This window comes from Diceros bicornis, chromosome 10, assembly GCF_020826845.1.
Source record: "Diceros bicornis minor isolate mBicDic1 chromosome 10, mDicBic1.mat.cur, whole genome shotgun sequence".
In the NCBI taxonomy this organism is placed as follows: Eukaryota; Metazoa; Chordata; class Mammalia; order Perissodactyla; family Rhinocerotidae; genus Diceros; species Diceros bicornis.
Window position 1 is genome coordinate 28,488,002 of NC_080749.1, and position 12,802 is coordinate 28,500,803.

At 36.9% G+C, this 12,802-nt stretch overlaps 1 protein-coding gene and 1 long non-coding RNA gene across 8 annotated transcripts in view; one reads left to right on the plus strand and one right to left on the minus strand.

The window, feature by feature from the left end:
• ARHGAP15 (Rho GTPase activating protein 15) overlaps nucleotides 1-12,802 on the plus strand; it is a 588,967-nt gene that overhangs the window by 570,361 nt on the left and 5,804 nt on the right. The gene's annotated exons all lie outside the window — the stretch shown is intronic.
• LOC131410700 (uncharacterized) overlaps nucleotides 1,376-12,802 on the minus strand; it is a 48,068-nt gene continuing 36,641 nt past the window's right edge. For 3 of the 6 annotated variants that reach the window (XR_009221391.1, XR_009221396.1, XR_009221394.1), the window contains 2 exons: nucleotides 4,859-7,071; nucleotides 1,376-4,265 (listed from right to left, as the gene is read on the minus strand). This is a non-coding gene — a long non-coding RNA (uncharacterized LOC131410700). The remainder of the gene's footprint in view (nucleotides 4,266-4,858; nucleotides 7,072-12,802) is intronic. The other 3 variants (XR_009221395.1, XR_009221393.1, XR_009221392.1) reach the window with 3 other exon arrangements.

The window sequence follows — 12,802 nt, forward strand, 5'->3', positions numbered from 1 at the left end:
ATCCCCTGTAATTTGTTTCAAAGAAAATAAAAAGAGAAGACAGGAGAAAGGGAGGGAGGAATGACATGGAAAAGGGCTCAGTGTCTTCACTGATGAACTTGGCTCTGCTTCTAGGACTTAAGAAAAAACAGTTAAGAATAGTATCTGTGGACAGCTTTGTTCTGACTGTAGATAGTAAAATATTGGGGAGTACCTCATTTCTGTTCAGTTCAGCTCCCTTTGTTCTAGAGCAAAAAGTCATCCAGATGAGGAAAAACTTAGCCTGCCAGCCACTCATAAAGTAAAAACTATTTGCAATAACAAGAAGGTATACGATGCCCAAACTTTCTACTGCAAACAAAAATAGGAGTAAAGCTGAAGGTATCACACCACCTAAATTCAAAGATTTTGAAATCTAATTGAGGGAGAAAAAACATATGTGCATGAAATAACTTAGAGATAAAAATAAAACATGTCAACAACAATGTAATACAATCTGAATGTTTAAATGCCAAGAAAGCAAGTAACGAAGTGATCAAAATACAATTCTTAAAGGCTTTCTGGTAGAGACAGGATTAAATATGGTTTTGGATATGGTGACTGACAGGGAGTACAAAGCAATTCAAATGTGTGTGGCCATAAGGATAGATGACAGGGAAATTGACCTCTGGGCTCTGAATGTATGCAATCTGCTTTTATTATATTTTTTTGTTTGTTTACTTTTTTTAATTAATAGATTTTATTTTTCAGAACAAATTTTGGTTTACAGAAAACTGAGCAGAGAGTACAGAAAGTTCTCATGTACTCTCTCTCCTCATCACTCATACACAAACACACACATACACGCATAATTTCCCCTATTATTAACATATTGCATTAGGTGGTACATTTGTTGCAATTGATGAGCCAATATTGACACATATTATTAACTTAAGTCCTCGGTTTACATTCTGGTTCACTCTTGGTGTTGTACATTCTATGGATTTTGACAAATGTATAATGACATGTACCCACCATTACAGTATCATGCAGAATAGTTTCACTGCCCTAAAAATACTCCATGCTCCACCGATTCATCCCTCCCTCTCCCCTAACTCCTGGCAACCACTAATCTTTTTTTTGCATAGTTTTTCCTTTTCCAGAATGTCAGATACTTGTTATCATGCAATAGATAGGCTTTTCAGACTGGCCTCTTTCACTTAGCAATATACATTTAAGATTCCTCCACGTCTTTTCGTGGTTTGGTAGCTCATTCCTTTTTATTGTAGAATAATACTCCATTGTGTGGATGTCCCAGTTTGTTTATCCATTCACCCACTGAAGGACATTCATGATCTTTTTTAACCTAAAAACAAAGTTTTTTAAACTTAAGTTTTAACTTAATATTTTTAACCAACGCATTTCTCAGGAAGGAAATAAGGTTCTCAGAACATGTATTCTTTTTACCTTGAGACTGCTTTGTCTAGGGGAGTATGTTGTCATTTTCTGCAACACAAGACTAGACTATCATTTCTGTCTTTAAACTTGAGTCATGGGCCACTTCACCTTCTTCCTTCCATCCTTCGGTGACGTGAGAGCAATGAATTTTAGAATATGCAACCAAAAGATAAGACATAAAATTAAGTTCTGAATTTTTAAATGAATGTGGTTATTCTCAAGCATCTATGGGGGTCATGTTTTTTCCTTTCCTCTAGAACTACAACAATGTGTTGTCTTCACAATGAATCAAAATATAAATCTAAATTAGAACTTATGGCTTTTTCTCTCTACTTTAGTTACAGTGTTAATTACATCCAAAAAACGATTCTATGACTCTTTCAAAAGTGACGTCCTAAGCTGTTGTTGCTTCTCTAAGTGGAACCAAATGGCACCTGGCACACTTGAGTCTTCCTTTTTGACACCAAATAACATTGATAACCGAATTATTCTAATAATAATAATAAAAAAGGCCACCCTGCCATTTGAAGGGAATTTACAATGAAAGCCATTTACTTGGCTCCATGATTATGTATACACATTGGTTTTAAGACAGTACACAGGAGGCTTTGCCAGGAAAATTTAAAAGTTCAAGCAGAAGAAATAATGACAATATCTTTCAGTCATTTGCTGCTTGTATTTGTTTCCTTAAAATGCACAGCTAAATGCTCTCTACATACAGATATCACTTGATAGGCGGGGTGTATCTTATGACTGGGTTATTTTCCAGTACATTTAGCGTAGTTAAGGTAACGTGTATTAACTTTCTCTCAAAATACAGATGAAAACAGAGTTGTAGCAGCCGTGAACGCTTCAGCCATTGTCAGGAAGTTAAGAACTGACAGGAGGTCCAAATAATCAACTCTGCCTGGTGCAAATACCGTCGTTTTCCCCTGGGATAGCTGGTCTAATCCTACAATGTATCTGACTGGCATGAATGTAGAATTACTTTCAATAAAGATTTTATTTCAAGCTTGGATGATTTCCCCCAAACATCTTGTCACTAAGGCAAAGTATAACATAGACTATCTGATTTTTTTTTCCCTACAAGTCAGCTTTAGAGGGGGAAAAATACACATTTCAACTCAAGTACTCAACTCAGATCAATTCACTGTAAAAATCACATTTTAACATATCTAGACTGATTGAAGATTTGCTATGTTAAAGAAATCAGGGAGCTGTCAAGGAAAGCTTACCCTAAAGTCTGCAAATGTAAAGAATAAGTAAGACATTTGCTCATCTACAGTTCCCACTGTCCCTGCAGTAGCCTCCAATCGAAGAGCAGGCAGGACAGATGACTCCACAAGCTAACACCTAGCTTCTAGAATATTTGTCTTTTTGCAAGGAAGGAACATTTAAAGGTCACAACTTCCAATAAGTATGAGATTGTTTCCAGGCTATTTGAGAAATATGAATGGCCTGGTCAGGATCACACTAAAATCATCTTCATGTCTCTATTCATCCTTCTCTCTGTCTTTAACCTATTCTTTGCCTTCATGATGCCAAATTAAGTTGGCATGCTCAAGATAGAGCAATAGTATAGTAGCAGTACATTACTCTATTTTGAATTCACTGAAATGCTTTAGTTTGTGCTTGCTTACATTATTTCAACCTTGATGTCAGTTTGTTTAATTTATGCTTGGTTCATATAATCTTCAAGATACCTTGTTACCTACAGTTTCACCTCTTACTCACTAAAAAGCACACAAATCATATGGTTTAGTTCTAATGGGATAGGAGTAATTATTTTAATACTTAATAATCATAGCACATTTCATTTATACTATGTTTTAAATTCAAAATCCTTTTTATCTCTATTATTATATTTTATGACTAACATATAATATTATGATAAGATGTATGTGCAAGAAGGAAAACTCAGCATGGATAATAGCAGATAAAACTCGAGAGAGGCAAGGAAAGGTCTAGATTTGAGTCTCAGCTTTTTCATTTAATTGGCTGTATGACCTTTGGACAGGTTATTTAACCAAAAAGTCTTTAAACCCAGCTGCACGCCAGATTTGCCTGTGAAGCTTTTCAGAAACTCAGAGACCTGGGCCTCAGCCCCGACTACTCATCAGAAATTCTATGCCTTTACTTTCTTAAAAGCTCTAGCCAGAGGGGAAAACCAATGAGTCCTAATCTCCCTTTCCTTGTTTATAAAATAACAATTGACAGAAGTGAATGTAATCACATATAATAAAAATTAACATTGCTATAATTTGCAAAGGACTTTTGTGTATATTTTTTATTTAACCTTCAATACAACTCATGAGGTCAGTTTTACCGTTAACTTCACTTTCTAAACAAGGAATCTTGTTTAGAAAACTCAGAAAACTGGTAAGGCCTATGAAGACCACAGAGTCAATACATGTAGAACAATAATTCAAGATGCTGCAAGTCCAGATTGCAGGTTCTCCCTAGAGCAGTGGTTCTCTCCTTGGGTACAAGAGAATCACATGCAGAGCTTTTATTGTACCCAGACCTCACTGGAGGCGAGTTGCAACAGATTCTCTGTACGTGAGTCCCAGACGTTGATATGGTTTTGAATTCTCCACAGATGACATTAACATGCAGCCTGGATTGAGAATCTCTGCTATAGAATGACCAGAACAAACTTGGAAAATATAAAGTACTATACATGTAGCATGATGGTTTTATCCCAGTTTTGTTGATGATAGAACATGAATTTTGAGTGGAGGGGAATGCTTCATGAACACAGAGCTGGTCACCATTGTCCCACAGTGGTCAGGAATGGTCGCATTTATATCTGCAGCAGCTCAGTCAGTGCCCTCGGACAAGGTGGCTCACTGCAACGAGGCAAACTTTGAAGAAGAATACAGCTGGATGCCATCTGCTAACCTCACTCCCCACAGCCAGGCAGGAAGTCCTTCCTTGAAAGGAAATCTGAGTGGCCCATCTGTGCACCCAAAGCAGCCACCATCATTATCAACTTGATAAATATAGGAATAGTCCCTTAGTGACCTGGAGACTAGGAGACCTTTTATGAAGCCCAATATAGTGTTTGATAGTGGTCCCTAAAAATGAGACGTTTCATCCTGCTCATAGAATTTATTACAGCAGGTGATTACAGATGTGTGTGCTGGAGGATAGGATCATGAGTTAGCCCAACCTCCATAGGTGCAAGGACATATGCAGAAATAGGCACAATTTATTCCTCTACCACAGTACAGATTGTAAATTTATATGTGTAAAAGCAAAATAGATACTTTCTATCTTTGAGCAAAGCATTGTATACATTTTGAAGGGGCTTGTATTTCTACAGCTACATTGAGCATTTTACCTAAAATAGAATTTGATGGTCAGATTTTAGGTCGCCAAGAAAAATGGTGTCACTATCTTTAACTTCAACCATGCATAGTATATACCAGATAAAAATTACCTTCTAGGGGGCAGCCCCACGACATAGTAGTTAAGTTTGGCGCACTCTGCTTCAGTGGCCCAGGTTCACGGGTTCAGATCCTGGGCGCAGACCTACACCACTCGTCAACCATGCTGTGGTGGCGACCCACATATAAAGCGGAGGAAGATTGGCACAGATGTTAGCTCAGGGCTAATCTTCCTCAGCAAAAAAAGAAAAAAATTACCTTCTATTCTAAACTCCTCTCACCAGTTTTGTTCAAACTGGGTACATGTTAGAAATCTCTTGTCAGATAGTATATGAGAAGGAAAGGCACCTTGCACAATTGCAGGCCCCTAACAAGCTCTCAAGAAATATTTCTTCTCTTCATCTCAGAGTAGGTATGAAACTCAAATGTGTGAGAAACGTAATTATTGTACCATATAAAAATTAATTTCTCTTTCATGGCCAATTCTTCTAAATGATTTAAATTTAGTCAATTCAGAGTCTTCTAGACCTTTTCCTGGGTTGTTTCTAGTTCTGGAGGGCTACGTATGGCCTAAGCATTTGGTGGGAGGCAGGGAGAGCATCCATTTATACAGTATTTCAATAAATATTTATTGAGCACATAGTAGTATGAGACAAACACTAACCTTGGTCTAGGGATGCAGCACTAAACAAGAACAGATGAAGTCCTGGTGCTCAAGACATTTACATTGTACTGGAGAAAGATAATAAAGCAGATAAGGAGGGGAGAAAGTGTCTGGCTTTTGTCACCTGTCCAGGCTGGTCTTCATTCCCTTCTGGTTTCCAGTCATCATCTCCAGCTTCCAGTCTCAAGTCTGGGTTTCAGCCACTGTTCAGGCAGATCTCTGGGAAGCTGTCTTATGCTACCTTTGCCTGGATACACCACGCAGTAATTTCTATTTAACTATTCCTGATATATTCAACAAGGAGAACTCTAGAATCTTGCTTTATCCCTAGGTTTTCCCCAAGGAGAAGACTAAGGGTCTGTGTGACTTCATAATCCTCAAACCTCCTACCAGCCTGTGTACCCAGGGAGGGGGGATAGGGAGGCTCGGGACAGAGCCACTTCCATGAGACTTCACAAAGCCTCAGCTCTCTTCTCCCTAACTCTCCTCCTCCCAGTCCAGAAAATCTTTCTCTAGGCTGGCGGCAGGGTAGCCTGATTCTTCATTTACCTTCCAATCCACTAGTTAGGCCACAGCTTCAGCTCCCAGTCCTTGGGCACTTAGGCTTTTGAAACTCAAAGGTGCAGTCCTTTGCCATTCAAATGCCTTAGCTTGCAGAAATCCAAAGCACTTTGCTTTTCTGCTGTATCATCCCTTCTTCCACTGCGGCCTCCACTGAATCTTGAGAAAGGCAAGAAGTACAAAGAAGGGTGGAGAAGAAACCTCAGTTGTTATATATTATCCCACCTCGTCTCAAATGATAGTTTGACTTTCCCAGAATGTCCATTCTTTCGTGATCATTCTGGGATCCCAAACCACACTTTAAAGGTCATTCAACCTGCCATCTAATTCAGGAATCTCAAACATCTCTGAACACTTCCTGATGGGAAACTCATGGCCTCTTTATGCTCATAATATTTAATAGCCTTGATAGACGCTCCCAGTACTTTTCCAGTATGCATATGGAAAAATCTATACCAAATATTAATAGTAGTAATATCTAAGTGGTGGAATTATGAGGGATTTTTATTTTCTATTTTGACTTGTCTGCATTTTCTAAATTTTCTATGATAAATATGAATCTTTTGAAGCAGCCTAGTCTATTTTCACAACTCTAATTCTGCATATGGAGGTGAAATCGGTCTCTGGGCCAATTCCAGGAATTGGATTTACAAGAGGAAAGTTGACTTTTTCTTCAGTATCATGGCTTTTTGCATTCAGTCATCATCGCTTTCCTAACCATTCTTTTTTCCAAATCAACCCCCTTCAGTCCCTGCGCGCTGCTGTTTAGCAGCACCTCACTCTGCTGGGCACATTCACCCTGCTGCTCTTTAGTTGTGTACTGTATCTCTTAAAGTCAAGTCACCCTAAAAAGTATCTCAAACTTATTTTTCCTCAGAAAGTAAAATTAAGCATGGACGATTGAATGATGATACCCAAATTGCAACTGATTCTCTTTCAGCTATTCTGGGACCTTTTAAACAAGGAGACAATTTTCAAGAAAACTGCTGAAGATTTGATGTAGATGCCCTTAGTGGGAAGTGAAATGGCTGTTCTCTTCACCTATGTGAAAAGGAAAAGGAAAAGAGACGTTGAAGAATTCTGACTTTGCATATTGATAGTATTCATTTTAGTTTTACCTCACATCACAAGGCAAATATTTAAGGTTTATATTTCCCACTAGTATCTTATAATTAGGTGCCTTGTTCTGCTTGGCTTAATTAATGCTGACCCACGCGCAACCTCCAATATTCTGTATAAAATGCTACAAGCACATACTAGTTTCTTAACTGCCTTATTGGACAAATTCAGGTAGAGCATAACGATGGTCTTATATTTTTCTCCTTTATAAAAACACTCCTAACATGTAACATATTTCCTAGCCTGTCTCCCCAAATCCAGGGCAATGTCTTCCCAGGATGGTGATATTACCAGCAGTTATTGGTAGATCAGCAGAGCTCAGGGAATAAAAATTAAGACTTCTTTTACTGCTGACATGGTCAAATGTGGATGGCTAGAACCATTTTAAAGCTTGAGAGAAAACACCTAAGGGAAACCATAGCTGAAATTCTCAATCTATCTCACCAATAGTGCATTTCCATTCACAATGAGAAATGAATGCTTTCAGAAGTTTAAAAACCTGAGTAAATCTAGAGAAAAAGGTAATACGTATTAATTTGATTTTTCTTGCACATACAAACACCCTTCTCATCTCTGTAAATATATCCTTGGGTGTGAATTAGGTGATTAAAAAATCAAAATATGGGGGCTGGCCCAGTGGCACAAGCGGTTAAGTGTGTGCGCTCTGCTGTGGTGGCCCGGGGTTTGCCGGTTCGGATACCGGGCGCGCACAGACGCATCGCTTGGCAAGCCATGCTGTGGCAGCGTCCCATATAAAGTGGAGGAAGATGGGCACAGATGTTAGCCCAGGGCCAGTGTTCCTCACCAAAAAAAAAAAAAAAAAGAGGAGGATTGGCAGATGTTAGCACAGGGCTGATCTTCCTCACAAAAAAAAGAAAAATATCAAAATATGTCACCAAAGACTTCTTGCTGACTCTCTGACTTCTCTCCCAAGTCTTCCTCAGGCCTCAGGCCTCACCATTAAGAAGCCTCTTGATTTCAAACTTAAAATTCTTGAATCTTAGTTATTTGTAGAAAGACTATCTGTATCCCAGAGTAACAAAAATCTGCATCTTAATCTAGGCTCCGCCACTTACTATGTGGCTTTGATCAAATTATTCAATCTTTCTCAGGTTCATTTTGTTCATCTGAAAAAATTCATCTAAAAATTTTCTTTCCCATCTAAAAAAGAAAAAAATAAGAGAAATATCCCTGATATCAATGAAGTAAAAATTATTTAAACAGCAAAATACTAGTTCAGTATACACACAGAGATCATCAGCAAAGTAAGATATTCCAGGTGTGTATGTCTATGAGTGTAGGAAACTGCCCAAAAAATATAGCATCACAAATCAATGGAGAATGGGCAATTTATTCAACAAATGTTATTGGGGAAATGAGCTACCTTTTGGAAAAAATTAATTTATATTACTATCACATTTCACACACTAAAATATATTTAAGATGAATTAGAGGACATGAAATTATTTTAAAAACTAGGAGAAAACATTGATGATACTTATCTGATCTCTTTAAATGGATGAATTTTATAATAGCAAAAACAATGGTCAAAATTCCAAAAGAGTTTATGACCACATAAAAAGTTACACAAATAAAATTAAGGAACAAAAGAATTAGGAGAATATACGTAGAACAAAAATAATGAAACATTATGCTTCTTAATACATAAAAACCTCACAAATCCGTATATACAAGGATGTTCATTGTAGCATTGTCTGTAAAAGCAAAGAATTAGAACCTAAAAATCCAGCAGCAGAGGAATGGTTAAATAAATTAAGGTATTTTCATGCTATGAAATGTAACAACTTTTATTTTAAAAGGATGAGGTATTTTTATATGTACTGACTTGGAAAGATGCCCATGATATAGAGTTAGGGGGGAAAAAGCAAATTGTAGCATATTATATATTTTTTATCTCATTTTTCTTTAAAACGAAAAAATATATAAAGATAGGTAGATGGGTAGATAGATAGAAAAACATCCAGAAGGAACACCCATCTGTTAATTATAGTTATCATGAAGGAGTTTGACTAGGAAACAGGGAAGGATTTTACTTTCTTACTCTACATACTCCTGACTAGTATATTATTTTTCAAAAACTATGTATTAGTTTTGTTATACAAAATAAATAAAATGAATTAAACAAACAAATAAAATGATATGTTCTCAATAGGAAAGGGGCAGGAGATGTGAACAGCTATTCACAGAGCAGAAAAGTCACATAGCTGTTTTTTTTTTTTTAACTTCTTTCCCTTTTCCTAAATTTAAAGAATCCTAAATTCAAAGAATGATAAACCATTCTTTACCTATCAAATTGGCAATTATTTTAAAAAGATAATATCAAATGATAATAATGCTAACAAGACTACATGTTATCATGTAGTAGGATATGCTAACATATGCCACATTTTATCATAGTTTAAGAAAAGAAGAGCCATACTGATCTAGTGCGAGTTCTCAAAGTGTGTTCCCCGGACCAGCAGTATCATCACCTGGGAACTTGAGAGGAACGCAAATTCTCAAATCTCTTCCCAGACTTGCTAAATCAGAAATTTGGAGGCAGAGCCCAGAAATTTGTGTTTCAACATGGCTTCCATATTATTCCCATGAACGGTAAAGTTTAAGAACCATTGATCTAGCTGTTCCATTTCTGCTATTTTACCGTAAGGCAGGGTTTTACAACAGCAGCACTATTGACATTTTGGGCTGGATAATTCTTTGTTGTGGAAGTTCTCCTGTGCATTGTAGAATGTTTAGCAGTGTCCTTTGCGTCTACACACTAGATGCCTGTAGCAACTCCCTACTTCACCCAGTCAGGACAATCAAAAATGTCTCCAGACATTGCCAAATGCCTTGGGGGATAGAAAAATTGCCCCCGGTTGTTGGGAACCACGTAAAGAAATACTCCAAAATGTGGCGGAAGAGTAAATGGAACGATTTTTTAATATATCAATTGCACTTATACTAAGAAATCATAGGGTACAACCCATTCTGTCTCATATAAGGTAATGAGTAAATAATATATATTACATATAAAAGACATGGGAATTGCTCATGATAGAAGTGAAAAATGCTGGATACAGAATTATGTAGAAAGTATTTTCTCAAATATGTATGTAAATAAATTATTTATACATTTGTATCACCTAAATGCTGGCAGTGTCATTCTCCTTCTCAAAACCCAAGAATGGATTCCCATCACCCTTAGAACTAAGTTCCAAATCCTTGCTGAGGCCCATAAGTTCCCTCACAGCATCTTCTGCCTCCTTCACCTCACTCCCCAGCCTCCAGCCTCACTATCCTCTTCTCTATTCCTAGAATCACCAAGCACAACCTCACCACTGGGGCTTTCTACCTACTACTCCCTGCCTGGAGTTCTCCTTCCCCTGGTAGGAGAAGGTCTCTGCCCAAGTGTCCCTCCCTTAGAAAGGGCTTCCTGAGCACCTTGTCTATTATGTGTGGCCCTTCTCGCCACTCTCTGCCCATTAGAATTATCTGGGGGCTATATGATCTGCAGCCAGCCAGGCCCCACCCATACTAAGCAAACAAGAATCTCTGGAGATGAATTTTAGGCCATTAGGATTTTTTAAAAGGTCCCCCCAGAAACCACCTCTTCTCTTCTTGATTTTCTTGAAGTACTTCAGTGCCTGACATCACATTGTACAGTGATTAGTGTATTGCTTGTTGTCTGGTTCTCCCACTAGATTATAAGCTTCATATAGGCAGGGACTTTGTCTATTGTACTCATTGCACTATTCCTGACATTCAGAACAATGTCCAACACCTAGTAGGCACTCAATAGATTTTTATGAGTGAATAATGGTTACATCAAATTACTGCTTCTGGTTACTGGTGGGTTTTTTTTCTTATTATACTTTTCTAAACTTTTCAAATTCTCTCTTATAGGATGCATTATTTTATAATCAGAAAAAATAAATTAAAGCTGATTTTTAAATCCATCTTTGAAAATTGTGATATATTTGAAGCACAGTGATTAGCACATAATAGGTATTCAACAAATAGTAACTACTGTTAGTTTTCCTTTTTTATATTGTCTACTATGTAGGTGCTTTGGCTATGATGTTCCATTTTATCTATGGTTTTTATCACATTATAGAATACATATTCCTAACCAAAAATAAGTCATTTTGAAGCCTATGGGTTATTCACTTTTTTTTTGCTTTATCAGTCCTCCTATCTTATTAGATATTCTGAATATTGCTTCAAGATACTTCAGAATCTCCCTATATTGTCCAATCAATAAAAATATAAAACCAGTGAATAACTGTAAATGCTTCAATTTTCTGCATTGAAATCAGTGCAAAGAGGGTATTCAATAAATGCAAAGAATAAGGCCATGTCAGCTATGAATATGCAAGGACCACATAAAGCTCCTTTTCTATAATGTGCTTCGAAAGAATTACATACTCATGGCTTTAAAGATTATTTAAAAGCAAAAGTGTCAGAATATAGCAATAATTCCCACTTAGGAAGATAGTTGTTAACTTGCTTTAGAAAATAATAATAATATGATATTTAGATATAAAATTGAGGACTTGACAATTAGTTTAAACCGATTGATTTATAAATTAGCATATAAAAATGGCTGAATTGCCAATGAATGACCACCTTGAAACACATTAGTGTTAAATGCAAAAATATTTGTGACACACAGCCATGACTCTAAGGGAAAACGTGGAACTCTTGCTAAGCCCCCAATCTTATGAAAAAAAAAAAAAGGCCAGTGCAAACAGCACTATAGTTTGTGCAAATTTGAGGGTAGGCAAGCATATGGTTAGCATGGATTCCCCCCAAAGTAGTTATAGTACATAGGAAACATAAGTTGAGCACATTGAAAATTTATTCTATTTTTAACAGCCTCTCTTCACTTAAGCGGTCAGAGTCAAAATTATCATTTCACATACAGTGGCTGAGTTGTATTTTGCAAGCCAGATGTGACCTGATGGTAGAAGTACATTTACCACCACACTTTCCCCATTCAAGTTAAACCATCCTGAAGTTATGTGTGTTGAAAAATCATAGCTTTCCAGAGATAGGGAAGGGAATACATTTAGTACACCTCCAACAACTTGAGAGTTGTCCTGCAGGCAATTATGTGGCTTTCAACTTCCTTTGCAAGTCACTATGGTAACAGCAAAGCACAAACTTAAAAGGAAGTTTGCATCCATCTATCTCTTTGGAGCTGGACCATTATTAAATGTTTTGGTCTTCTTAATTCAGCATTAATTTTGAGTTTTACAGTAAAGCTCTCTTTCAGTTTCAGTCATTTGGCTGTGATTTTAAGCAACTAAAAAATTTCTTTGAGTTAGCAATTCAGCTCACTTTTGGAAAAACTTACCCAGCATAAGGCTGTGAGGATTTTTTTGTCTGGGGTCCAACATCTGTGCACTGGATTATAGATTGTTTCTGAAATAATCTTAAATTGATAGATCATTGCTCCTTCCATTTGGGCCTGACAAAAAGTAACTTTGGCATTTCCTCTCCTTTTTATGCTGCAAACTGTATATCACTTTTTCAGCTCTTTCCAGGAAAATGAGTTCTTACCCATTTCAAGATTTGATAAACTTGAATCTTACTTAGAGGTATAAAAATTGCTTTTACAATGAATATATAACAAGTGCTATTTCATGAA